The sequence below is a fragment of the Chiloscyllium punctatum genome, chromosome 14 (assembly GCF_047496795.1).
Source record: "Chiloscyllium punctatum isolate Juve2018m chromosome 14, sChiPun1.3, whole genome shotgun sequence".
In the NCBI taxonomy this organism is placed as follows: Eukaryota; Metazoa; Chordata; class Chondrichthyes; order Orectolobiformes; family Hemiscylliidae; genus Chiloscyllium; species Chiloscyllium punctatum.
The window spans coordinates 45543258-45557241 of NC_092752.1; the positions used below are offsets into that span (position 1 = coordinate 45543258).

Below are 13984 nucleotides of genomic sequence, written 5' to 3' on the forward strand. Positions count from 1 at the left end.
GGAAGTGGTGGCAAGGGAAAGAGTAGGTTCACTCAAGGACAAAGAAGGGAAGTAGGAAAGATCTTAGTGAGTACTTTGTATTAGTATTTACCGAGGAGAAGGACATGACTGATTTTGAGAGCAGGGATTGAGTGTGTGATTTTGTCAATATTTTGAAGGAGAAAGTTTTGGGTATCCTAAGGTAGACAAGTTAGAGGGCCAGATGAGATCTATCACAGGTACCTGTGAGAGGCAGAAGAAATAGCTGGGGCATTAGTACATTTCTTCACATCCTCTTTGACCACAGGCAAGGTTCCAGAGGAGAGGAGATTAGCCGATGCTAAAGAAGGGCTTATGCCCGAACGTCGATTCTCCTGTTCCTTGGATGCTGCCTGACCTGCTGCGCTTTTCCAGCAACACATTTTCAGCTCTGATCTCCAGCATCTGCAGTCCTCACTTTCTCCTGTTTCAGAAGGGAAGCAAGGATCATCCAGGAAAGTATAGGCTGATGAGCCAGACATCTGTGGTGGGGAAGCTCTTGGAGAAGATACTGAGGGACAAGATATATTCACATTTGGAAGAAAATGTGACCAATATCATGGTTTTTGTATTGGGAAAGCCATGTCTCACCAAACTGATTGCATTTTTTGAAGAGCTGACAAAGATAATTGATGAGGGAAGGGTTGTGGATGTTGTTTACATGGAACTTGCTGAAGTCCCACATGGCAGATAGGTACAAAAACTAAAACTGGTCATTTTTAATGTCTGGAAGGTCCACTCCGCCCCAATCTGTGAGGCAACTACAGTTTGGCTAATTTAATGAGGGGCTGCTTACGAAGCCAAATAAAGGAGCTGAACCAGCCGTTCAGTCTCCTGAGTGTTTGCTTGTTGAAAATCAGGGAGAGCATCTACATAGGGTACAGCAAACGGGGGAGAATATTCATCTTAATAAGCGCTATCCGACCCAACTACGAGACTGGGAGTGCCTCCCATCTTTGAAGATCTTGTTTAATTTTCCAAATAATTGAATAAAATTGACAATGAACAGTCAATCCAGAACTGGAGTAATGAATATGCCCAAATACACAAAAAACCCCTGTGACCATCTAAATGGGAATCTACAGTCACCCTCAAGAGCCAGCTCCTTCGTAAGACCACCCATGGGCATAGCCTCTGATTTCACAAAATTAATCTTATACCCTGAAAAAGTGCACAATGCATTCACGCATTTGATCAGGTGAAGTACTGAAACTGCTGGATTTGTCAAAAGAATTAGGACATCATCTGTATACAACGAGTTCTTATGTAATTTTGAACCCACTTCTGGAGCTGATATATTGGGATGCTCATGAATGGCCTCTGCCAATGGTTCAATCACCAACGTTTTTGTTTTATTCATATTGGCATTCTGTGGGGTGTTTATTCTTTTCTGCTTGTGTTTGCGCAGTGGCTCTAGCTGGGAGAAGTGAAGGTGGCTGGGATGGTTAGATGCCTACTTAAGGGTAGTTTGAGATGGGTCGTTGCCCCCTCTGGGCATGGGGTGAGTTCCCCTACTCAGTGCTGTTGGCACTTCATAAGTTGGTTTGTTTTTTTTGGTTTTTGTTGTTTTTTATTCTCAATAGTTTTGTAGGTTTGTTAAACGTAATGTTTTAGTTTATGTAGTTTTTAAATTTGGTGAATCATGTGACACTAAGGCTCAGCAATTTGTGGTTCAGGTTCCTCCTCTCTGGATTTTAAATGTTATTGCAGAAGATTATGGCTAATGATTTGATTAAATGGTGTACCTGGAATACCAAGGGAAGTCACTCACCAATTAAGGGGAAAAAGGTATCTTGAGTCTTAGAAAGGAGAAGGTCGATATTGCTTTGTTACAGGAGACACATTTGGATGACAAGGAGCATCTGAAATTATAGCAGAATGGCTTTGACCAAGTTTATTTTTCATCATTTAATACCTGAAGTAAGGGAGTGGTTATATTGATTAGGAAAAATCTCCCATTTAAGTTGTTGGAGTGTGTTAAAGAAATACTTCAATTCTTGTAATTCTTAAGGCCTTGATAAATGGGGAAGAATATAGCATTTTAAATGTTTATTGCCCCCCCAGCTCATCATCTTAAACTTTTGGTAGATGCTTTTTCTAAACTGATAAGTCTCAAGTCCTGGCACATCATTATAGTGGGAGATTTTAACTGTGACATGGATCCCACAGTAGACAGGTTGCCCAAAGGTCCCTTGATACCCTCTGTATAAACAGTTAGTGGGTCTGTGTGGGGAATTAGGGTTGGTGGACATCTGGAGACATCTCCATCCTACAGGTAGGATTTTTACATTTTTCTCCAATCTGCATAGATGTCATATGAGGATTGACTTTTTCTGACCCTTGCAGTAACTCTGGATCTGGTGGCATCTTGTGCGATTGGTAATATTACCATCTCTGATCATGCTCCAGTGTACCTTACAGTTAGGATTAAGGACCTTACAATGGGTTCAAAGTACTGGCAAATGGATACCTTTATCCTCAAGGATAATAAGTTTGTGCAGTATTTCTCGAGGGAATTTCGGGCATTCTGAGACATCGACATAGACTCGGTTGATAGCTCATCTGTTCTCTGGGAAACTGCCAAAGCCAATGCCAGGGGGTTAGTTATTTCATATTCCACCAGTAGGAAGCGGCAGAAGGGTGAGCAGCAACATGTCCTTGAAGCACGGTTGAAGCCAGCCCAGAAGGCCTACTTTGACAGACCCTCGTTGGTCAAACTACAGAGGATTACGACACTGCGGTCTGCACTAAATTCTGTGCTCATGCAGACGGCAGAGAAGGAGCTGACTTTTGCAAAGCAAAGGTTATACGAGCATGGTGACAAACCAGGCAAATACTTAGCATACCTTGCCAGAAAGAGGAGTGCCCCACAAACCATTACAGCGATTAGGGAGGGATCTGGGAACCTAATATGTGATTCTAAGAAGATTAATGTGGCGTTCCAGAGATTTTATTCTAAATTATACCAATCTGAGGATTGTGAGGAGGGGCAGGCCAAATGGAATCCTATTTTAGAGATCTGAAGCTCTCAGATGTGACTCCTGAACAACAGTCCTTTCTCAATGCTGCATTATCAGAGCAAGAAGTGCAGGAAGCTGTGAGCAACTTCAGAAAGGAAATGCGCCCGGTCCTGATGGACTTCCCAATGAATTCTATAAGGAATTTATAAGTATACTGTCAGGCCCGCTGCTCAATATGTTTAATGATTCATACACTCATGATTGTCTCCCACTATCTCTGAGAGAGGCCAATATTTCACTTATCCTCGAAAAAGGGAAGGACCTGGAAGACTGTGCTTTGTACAGGCCCATCTCCCTCTTAAATGTGGATTTTAAAATCCTCTCTAAGACTCTCGTGTTAAGGCTGGAGACTGTGTTATGTTCTATTACTAAAGAGGATCAGACGGGCTTCATAAAGGGTCGAAAATCCTCCAATAATGTTAGGAGGCTGCTTCATGTAATTCAAGCAGGCCAACAGCAGTCAGGGATTGGTGATTTCTCTAGATGCAGAGAAAGCATTTGACCGAGTTGAGTGGCCGTACCTCTTCTATACTCTAGAGCTGGTTTGGGTGAAGTCTTCATTAGATGAGTAAAGATTCCCTACAGTGTACCAACGGGGTACAATCAAGCAATTTTAATATTTTGGCATATCCTAACTTAGAAATTGAAAATGTTCATCTCAACCACTGCCATACATAGTTTAAACCAAATTATTATCAATAGAGGAAAAAAAAGAAAGAAAAAACTCCAATCGGATTTCCTCTGTTTCTTTTACAAAATGATAAACACATACCCAAACAACACTAATGGTACATACTACAATTGTTCAAATTAGGATAGTTTGTCCACAAAATCTCTTGTCTTCTCTGGCATGGCAAAGAGATGCATGGATCCATCTAAGGTTAAACCGAAGCACCGCTGGATACCTCACAGAGTACTGAATCCCAAGCTCCCTCAGTCTTCTCTTGACACCATCGTAAGATTTTAGTTTCTAATCACTGCCGCTGAGAAATCCTGAAAAAACACGATCTTAGAGCCCTCGTAAATCGGGGCCTTTGGATCCTTCCCCTGGACTTTGGAAGCCTCCATGACTCTCTCCTTATACCGGTTATGATGGAACCGCACCAGAAGAGGACGAGGACATTGACCCAGAGCCGATCTCCGCCCTGCGACCCGGTGAGCCCTCTCTATCTTCAATACTCTCATGCCAGCCTCCAAGTCAAGGAATTTCGGAAGCCAATCTTCAACAAATTCTGCAGGCCGCTCACTTTCCTTCCCCTCAGGCAGACCGATGATCCGAGTGTTTTTTTCTCCTGCCCCTGTTCTCAAGATCATCCACTTGGTCACGCACATTACGGACCTGTGTCTCCAGGGCTTGGATCCCACCCAGGATGAACTGGCATCAGCTTCCACCACTGTGACTCTGTGCTCCACCTCATCCGTCCTCTTCTCCAGGTTTCCCAGCTGCTGCTCATGCGTCTGCAGCATGAGAGAGACTGGAGCCAGCTTCTCTTCAGTCTGTTTTCCCAGCATCTCACAAGATTTCGAGAGCTGGTTCACCAGGGTCTGGAGAATGATCGGCTCCGAGGCTGCTGCAGGCTGAATTGCAGACCTGGCCTTGGATGCCCCTCCTCCCTTTTTAGGCATCCCTGGACAGCTGGAAATAGAGGTAAGTTAATTTTTAGAAGTTTCTTGGGACTCCACAATCTTTTTGGAGTCCCAAGATATCACGATGGTCTGGGTTGGGCAGGTTAAAGGATCATCCTGCTTGTGCTGCATCCAGTGCTGTGCCATGAAAGATCAGTGCTGGGACCACTGTGGTTTAGAACATAGAACATAGAACATAGAACAGTACAGCACAGAACAGGCCCTTCGGCCCACGATGTTGTGCCGAACTTCTAACCTAGATTAAGCACCCATCCATGTACCTATCCAAATGCCGCTTAAAGGTCGCCAATGATTCTGACTCTACCACTCCCACGGGCAGCGCATTCCATGCCCCCACCACTCTCTGGGTAAAGAACCCACCCCTGACATCTCCCCTATACCTTCCACCCTTCACCTTAAATTTATGTCCCCTTGTAACACTCTGTTGTACCCGGGGAAAAAGTTTCTGACTGTCTACTCTATCTATTCCTCTGATCATCTTATAAACCTCTATCAAGTCACCCCTCATCCTTCGCCGTTCCAACGAGAAAAGGCCGAGAACTCTCAACCTATCCTCGTACGACCTACTCTCCATTCCAGGCAACATCCTGGTAAATCTTCTCTGCACCCTCTCCAAAGCTTCCACATCTTTCCTAAAGTGAGGCGACCAGAACTGCACACAGTACTCCAACTGTGGCCTAACCAAAGTCCTGTACAGCTGCAACATCACTTCACGACTCTTGAATTCAATCCCTCTGCTAATTAACGATAATACTCCATAGGCCTTCTTACAAACTCTATCCACCTGAGTGGCAACCTTCAAAGATCTATGTACATAGACCCCAAGATCCCTCTGTTCCTCCACCTGACTAAGAACCCTACCATTAACCCTGTATTCCGCATTCTTATTTGTTCTTCCAAAATGGACAACCTCACACTTGGCAGGGTTGAACTCCATCTGCCAGTCCTCAGCCCAGCTCTGCATCATATCTAAGTCCCTCTGCAGCCGACAACAGCCCTCCTCACTGTCCACAACTCCACCTATCTTCGTATCATCTGCAAATTTACTGACCCACCCTTCGACTCCCTCATCCAAGTCATTAATAAAAATTACAAACAGCAGAGGACCCAGAACTGATCCCTGCGGAACTCCACTTGTAACTGGGCTCCAGGCTGAATATTTACCATCTACCACCACTCTCTGCCTTCGACCGGTTAGCCAGTTTTCTATCCAATTGGCCAAATTTCCCTCTATCCCATGCCTCCTGACTTTCTGCATAAGCCTACCATGGGGAACCTTATCAAATGCCTTACTAAAATCCATGTACACTACATCCACTGCTCTACCCTCATCCACATGCTTGGTCACCTCCTCGAAGAATTCAATAAGACTTGTAAGGCAAGACCTACCCTTCACAAATCCGTGCTGGCTGTCCCTAATCAAGCAGTGTCTTTCCAGATACTCGTAAATCCTATCCCTCAGTACCCTTTCCATTACTTTGCCTACCACAGAAGTAAGACTAACTGGCCTGTAATTCCCGGGGTTATCCCTATTCCCTTTTTTGAACAGGGGCATAACATTCGCTACTCTCCAGTCCCCTGGTACCACCCCCGTTGCCAGTGAAGACGAGAAGATCATTGCCAACGGTACTGCAATTTCCTCTCTTGCTTCCCACATAATCCTAGGATATATCCCGTCAGGCCCGGGGGACTTGTCTATCCTCAAGTTGTTCAAAATGTCCAACACATCTTCCTTCCTAACAGGTATCTCTTCTAGCTTATCAGTCCGTTTCACACTCTCCTCTTCAACAATACGGTCCCTCTCGTTCGTAAATACTGAAGAGAAGTACTTGTTCAAGACCTCTCCTATCTCTTCCGACTCAATACACAGTCTCCCACTACTGTCCTTGATCGGACCTACCCTCGTTCTCGTCATTCTCAGGTTTCTCACATACGCATAAAATGCCTTGGGGTTATCCTTGATCCTATCCGCCAAGGATTTTTCATGCCCTCTCTTAGCTCTCCTAATCCCTTTCTTCAGGTCCCTTCTGGCTATCCTGTATCCCTCCACTGCTCTGTCTGAACCCTGTTTCCTCAACCTTATGTAAGCCTCCTTCTTCCTCTTTACTAGACATTCAACCTCCCTCGTCAACCAAGGCTCCCTCACACGACCATTTCTTTCCTGCCTGATCGGTACATACATATCAAGGACACGTCGTATTTGCTCCTTGAAAAAGTTCCACATTTCCACCACATCCTTCCCTGACAGCCTATGCTCCCAATGTATGCTCCTCAAATCCTGTCTTACAGCATCGTAATTTCCCTTCCCCCAATTGTAAAATCTTCCTTGTTGTGCGCACCTATCTCTCTCCATAACCAAGGTGAAAGTCACAGAATTGTGGTCACCATCACCAAAATGTTCACCCACTAACAAGCCCACCACTTGTCCCGGTTCATTACCGAGTACCAAATCCAATATGGCCTCCCCTCTGGTTGGACACTCTACATACTGCGTTAGAAAAGCTTCCTGGACACACTGCACAAACACCGCCCCATCCAATCTACTTGATCTAAAGAGCTTCCAATCAATATTTGGGAAGTTGAAGTCGCCCATGACTACGACCCTGTGGCTTCTGCACCTTTCCAAAATCTGTTTCCCAATCTGTTTCTCCACATCTCTGCTGCTATTGGGGGGCCTATAATAAACACCCAACAAGGTGACTGCACCTTTCCTATTTCTGACTTTAGCCCATACTACCTCCAGAGGCAGATCCCCCTCAAACTTCCTATCTGCAGCCGTTATACCATTTCTAATATATATAAATGATTTGGATTAAAATGTAGGTAGTATGATTAATTTGCAGACAATGCAAAAATCAGCGGAGTTGTGGTTCTTGAGGGAAGTAATCAAAGGACCAGTTGGAAAGTTATGCAGGGAAATGGCAGATTGAGTATAATCCAAACAAAGTGATGCAATGATGCATTTTGGGAGATCAAATGCAAGAGGAAACTATACAGCAAGTGGCAGGACCCTTAGGAGCATTGCTATACAGAGGGATCTTGGGGGTGCAAGTACAAAGCTCCCTGAGATTGGCAATACGTGGATAAGGTGGTAAAGATGCATACAACATTCTTGCCTTCATCGATCAGGGCATTGAGTGTGAAAGTTGACAAAGTCATGTTGCAGCTGATAAAATGTTAGTTACGCTAATTTGGATTATTGTGTGCAATTCTGGTCACCACACTACAAGAAGGATTTGGAGACTTTGGAGAGAGTGCAAAAGTGTCTTACCAGGATGTTGCCTGAATTGGAGTGTATTATCTATGAGGAGAGGTTAGACAAACTGATAGTGTTATCGCTAGAGTTTTGGAGGCTAACGGGTGATGAGATAGAAGGATATACTTTTTTGAGAGGCATGCATAGAGTGTATAGTCAGATTCTTTTTCCCAGAGTAGAAATGTCAAATACTAGTGAGAGGGGAAAGGTTTAAGGAAGAATTGCGAGTAAAGTTTTTTACACAGGGGGTGGTCGATAACTGGAACATGCTGCTAGCGGATATGGTGGAAGCAGAATCGATAGCACTTGGACAGAAACATGTAGAGGCAGGGAGTAGAGGAATATGAACCATGTGCAGGCAGGTGTGATTAGTTTAGAATGGCATTCCATACGACTCATATGGTGGGCTGAAGGGCTATACTGTTGTGTGTAGTGGTATAGTGAGAATTCAGGTTGTAAGAGTGAAGGGCAAGAGCAGCAAATCCAGGGAACTTTGGATGTCAAGGATTATTGAGAATTTGGTTAAGAAAAGGAAGCATATAAAGAGCATTAAAAACAGGGGAGAAGCTTCAGGAATGCATAGACTTACGTAGCGTAGAAACAGGCTATTAAGCCTATCATTTCAACCAAGAAATGTCAAACTACACTAATTCTGTTTACCTGGCACTTATTTTGTAGTTGACTATGGCCGAGCATCTTAAGTTGTTTGTTTGTAAATGCCGTGAGATTAGCTGCCTCCATCACCAATACATTCCATATTTCAACCGCCCTCTGGATGAAAAAAATTCTTCCTTAGATCTTCTCTAACCACATGTTCATCATCTTAAACTAATGTTTTCTGGTCTTAAGACATGGGACAACGATCACCTCAAAGACTGATGAATGGACTCTCTAGTCTCCAATAATGCCAACCTTGCTAATGTTGCTCTTGCCTAGTGCACGCCATGTGCAATGTAACCTGTGCACCTCTGTCTAAGCTTTTCTGATTTATACATCCTTGCTTACAATGATCTGCCTGTACTGCTCGTAATGAGAGCTTTTCACTGTACTTCCGTACATATGATAATAGATAACTCAATTTGTATGATTTACCTCTTATAATTCTGTATACCCCAAACAAATTCCCTCCCAGCCTACGCTTTTCCAGGGAAAATAAATCCAGCCTATCCAGTCTCACCTCATAACTGAGACTTTCCATTCTGGTTAATCTTCTCTGCACCCTCTCCAGTGCAATCGCGTCTTTCTGATAGTGTGGCGACCAGAACTGTGCACAGTATTCCATCTATATGGTCTAACCAATGTTTTCTGAATTGTAACAAGACTTTCTTGCTCCTATATTCTATGCCCTGGTTACTGAAGGCAAGCATCCCATATACTTTCTTTACATCTCCTCATTCAGCGGTCTGTGTATCATCTCATTAAGATGCCTTTCAAAGCATCTGGCAAATCCTACCAGCCGAGAAAGTAAAGAGTAGCAGGCAGATCGGAATGGCACCATCTCTGTCTTCCCCTCCAACTAGCACATCTCTATGGATTGGAAATGTATTGTCATGCTTTTATTGTTGCTGGGTCAAAATCTTGAAACTTTTCAACATAACATCACTGTCAGAACAACGTATTCACCTCATGGAAAGTAGTACCCAGATACTTTCTGAAGGAGCAAAAGTGCTAGTGAATGCAATGATGCTCACATTCTATAAAAGAATAAGAAAAGTCAAGTTTCAATCACTTTGCTACAGAAAGATAACTTACGTTACTGTCACTGGGCAGTGAAGAGAAAAATATATGATTCAAGTCTAAGGAGCACAAAGGTATGTAGTGGTAGTAAGGGTGAGTGCACCAGCAATTAATGGATCACCACAGCAAGAGCAAGAGCAAGAAGGCTGTGTTGCTTGCCCACTGCCAGGCATCGGGACATCTGATCAGGTATAATGAAGAATCTACAATGGAAGTGGGAACACACAATCATTAAGATCCATGTAGCTACCAACAACAAAGCAGGATAAGAAAAGAGCTTCTGTATAGTCACTATTGAAGAACTAGGCCCCACATTCAGAAGCAGAATCTTAAGTGGAGTTATTTCTGGATTATGACCAGAGCCATATGCAAATTGACATAAGGTGAATAAGGGAGGACTGGCTTATCGATTCTCCTGTTCCTTGGATGCTGCCTGACCTGCTGCGCTTTTCCAGCAACACATTTTCAGCTCAGATAAGGTGAATAAGATCAGAGAAATGAATATGTGGCACAAAGCCTGGTAAAGAGAACTGGGTTCCAGTTCATACGCATTGGCATTAGCACTAAATTTTGATACAGCTGCAATGTGACTTCCCAATTTTTATATTCTGCCCTGACTGATGAAAGCAAGCATACCATTTTGACCATCTTATTTACTCGCGTTGCCACTTTCAGAGAACTGTGGACCTCTTTGCCTCAATCCCTCGGTATGTCAATGCTTTGAAGAGTTCTGCCATTTACTGTATACTCTCGTCCTGCATTAGACCTTCCAAAATGCATCACCTCATATTTATCAGATTTAATTCCATCTGTTATTTCTCTGTCCAAGTTTCTAGCATATCTATATCCAGCTGTATATTCTGGCAATCCTCATCATCATCTGCAGCTCCTCCAATCTTTGTCATCTGCAAACATGCTCGTCAGACCACCAACAATCTTTTCAATCATTGGATATATTACAATCAAAGGAATCTCAGCACTGGTCTCTGTGGATCACTACTGGTTTGACAATTTGACAAACACCCTAGCAATGCTACTGTCTGACTTCTATAACCAAACCAGTATTTCATCTTACCAGCTCACCATAGATCACCACTGTACAAGGCTGTAGAAAATTCCTCCTTCACCTCCCTCTACTTTAAAACACACATCACCTCCTTTTCCAAATCAGCCTTGGTTCAAATATGGGCAAAACAGCAGAATTCCAGAGGTGAGGTGAGAGTGATAGTCCTTCAAGGAGACTAAGCAAAACTGGAATGAATGGCTATCAGAGGGCAAACTCTCAGCTGTTTGGAGTCCCACCTGATACATAGAAAGATGGTTGTGATTGCTGGAGAGGAGTCATCTCTGCAGGAGTTCTTGAGGGTAATGTCCGAGGCCCAACATTTTCAGCTGCTTTATCAATGGCCTACTCTCCAACACAAGATCAAAGTGGGAATGTTCAGTGATGATTGCACAACGTTCAGCACTATTCAAGACATCTCCTACTGAAATAGTCCACATTCAATTGCAACAACATCTGGGCAATATCCAGGCTTGGGTGGCATGGTGGCTCAGTGGGTTAGCACTACTGCCTCATGCTAAAATGCGGAGACCGAATCCCTCTCCTAATTAAAACCAAACACCTAGAAAAGCTCGCTGCGACTCATAATCTGTTAAAAGTGAGTGAAAAGAGTAATCGTAATTTCCACTATTTATTTTCCTAACTCTAATAGTGAACACTAAACAAAACTATTAACAAATCCAGATCCCTTTTTTTCTTAACTAATTGCTATCTGACCCTGACTCTGTAAAATGCTGCTCCACTAACACAATTATTAAATATTACATTAACTTAATTTTTCAACGTCAATACAGATGGTCTTCTCTCCGTTCAGGCTTCCTTCCTTTCCTTTCCAATTCTCCTCCCTGGGTCATCTTCCTTTTTACTGCTTTTACAGGGAAAGGTACATTTGATAGATAGTGCCTTCTGAAGTATCTTTTAGAGCAAGACATTAGACAGGCATTAGCTCTCTGGCTCTATGGCAATTTGTCTGACCAATTTTCAAAATGCCCACTTTTTTAAATTCCCCCAGCATACTTCCTGCTCATTGGTCCGATGTTGTCAATACAATAAACTCAAACACAATTGGGTTTGAGTATCCCTGGGCATAATTTAAATTAATTGGTTAAATTTGAATTGTTGTCAAAACAGCAACCTAAACATAGGTATCCATTTAACAACTAATTATTAAATGTATCTATTTTGGAAAAGCCCATCTGTTAGCAATTCCATGTTCCTCCAGCCAGCTGTATTTTAAATTTATTTTAAAATTTCGAAAATACTTTGTATCTTAAAGTGAACATACACTTTTTTGACTTGGTAATACCTCCCCGCTTTAGAAAAAGAATGAACCATCATAATGAAAAAAATGGCTTTTTTTTCTCTAATTCTTAATACCAATACTATGAAATACATATGTCATCAATCTGAGTTATACCTCTCATGTTAATTATGCACCCATATTTAACATTGGATCGATACGGTTCAATTTTATCCATACATTATCGCAGATTTTAAAAAGGTATCAGCAATCACATTTTTACAACCTGCAACATGTACATTTTCTAAATTAAATGTCTGTAACATAAGACTCCAATGAAATAGTCTCATACTTCTTTCTTAAAATCTTACAAAAACATGAGAGGTTTGTGGTCCACATACACAACCGTCTCTGAAATATTGTTTGTCACATAAGTATGAAAATGCTGTCAGGCTAGTACCAAACTCAATAACTCTTTTTCTATGGTGAAGTATCTTCCACTGTATATTGCGTTACTTTGAAAAGTAGCCAATTAGCTGTTCAATTCCATCATCATCATCCTGCATCAATACAACTCCAACCCGTATATCGCTTGCATATATAATTCATATTCAGAAAAGGAAACAGAATGTCATCATCACTTTACAACCTTCTGGGCTTGATATTGAGTTCAAGCACTTCAAATTATGAACCCATCCCTTCCTTTTTTTTAGCTTTGCTTGTTACATTCTCTATCACTATGTCCTCTCTCCCCTCCCCCAACTCCAGTAGGAGTCTTTCTTCTTTCCAGTTTGGCAGTTGGACACACTATTGTTCTGCTGATCTTTACGGGGTCCTATTCTGTCCATAGTCCTTCTTTTGTCCATAATGTATTTGTGGAATCCCTTTGGATTCTCCTTAGCCCTATCTGGTAAAGCTAACTTATGTCGCCTTTTTGCCCTCCTGATTTCCCTCTTGAGAATAGTCCTACTGCCCTTACACTCTTCTAGGGATTCAATAGATCCTGCTGTCTACACCTGAAGTATGCTTCCTCCTTTTCCTTGGCCAAAACATCAATTTCTCTAGTCATCCTGCATTTCCTACACCTACTAGCTTTGTCCCTCCCACTAACAGGAACACACTGTTGTTATCTCATTTTTGAAGGCCTCTCACTTTCCAGCCATCCTTTTACCTGTGAATATCTGCCACCACATAACTTTTGAAAGTTCCTGCCTAATACCATTAAAATTGGCCTTCCTCCAATTTAGAACTTTAATTTTTAGAACAGGTCTATCCTTTTCTGTAACTATTACAAAACTGATGGAATTATGATACTGGCCACAAAGTGTTCCCCCACTGACACCTCAGTCACTTGCCCTGCCTTATTCCCAAGAGAAGGTCAACCTTTGCTCATTCTCTGGTAGGTACACCACATACTGAATAAGAACATTTTCTTATACACACTTAACAAATTCCAGTTCATCCACGCCCTTAACACTATGGCAGTCCCAGTCAATGTTTTGAAAGTTAAAATCCCCTACCATTACAATCATATTCTCCTTACAGATAACCCTGAGATTACCTTAGAAATTTGCTTCTCAATGACCTGCTGACCAATGGGGGGGTAGGGTCAAAAGTACAATCCCAATAAGGTGATCATCCCTTTCTTATTTCTCAATTTCACCCAAGTAACTCCACTGAATATCCTCCCTAAATACAGCCATAATCACACAACACCAGGTTATAGTCCAACAGGTTTATTAGTCAGAACAAGATTCGGAACGCTGTTTCTTTCGTCAGGTAATTTAGATACCCTCCAGTGTGGAAACAGGCCATTTAGCCCAACAAGTCCACACCGACCCTCCTAATAGTAATCCACCCAGACCCATTCCACTATATTTACCCCTGACTAATGCACTTAACACTATGGGCAATTTAGCACGGCCAATTTGCCTGATCTGCACGTCTTTGGATTGTGAGAGGAAACTGGAGCACCTGGAGGAAACACACGCAGACACGGGGAG

At 42.6% G+C, this 13984-nt stretch overlaps 1 protein-coding gene across 6 annotated transcripts in view; it reads left to right on the forward strand.

Moving 5' to 3' along the window:
* The window catches only part of LOC140485769 (uncharacterized), a 179239-nt gene that overhangs the window by 104198 nt on the left and 61057 nt on the right, over positions 1–13984 (forward strand). The gene's annotated exons all lie outside the window — the stretch shown is intronic.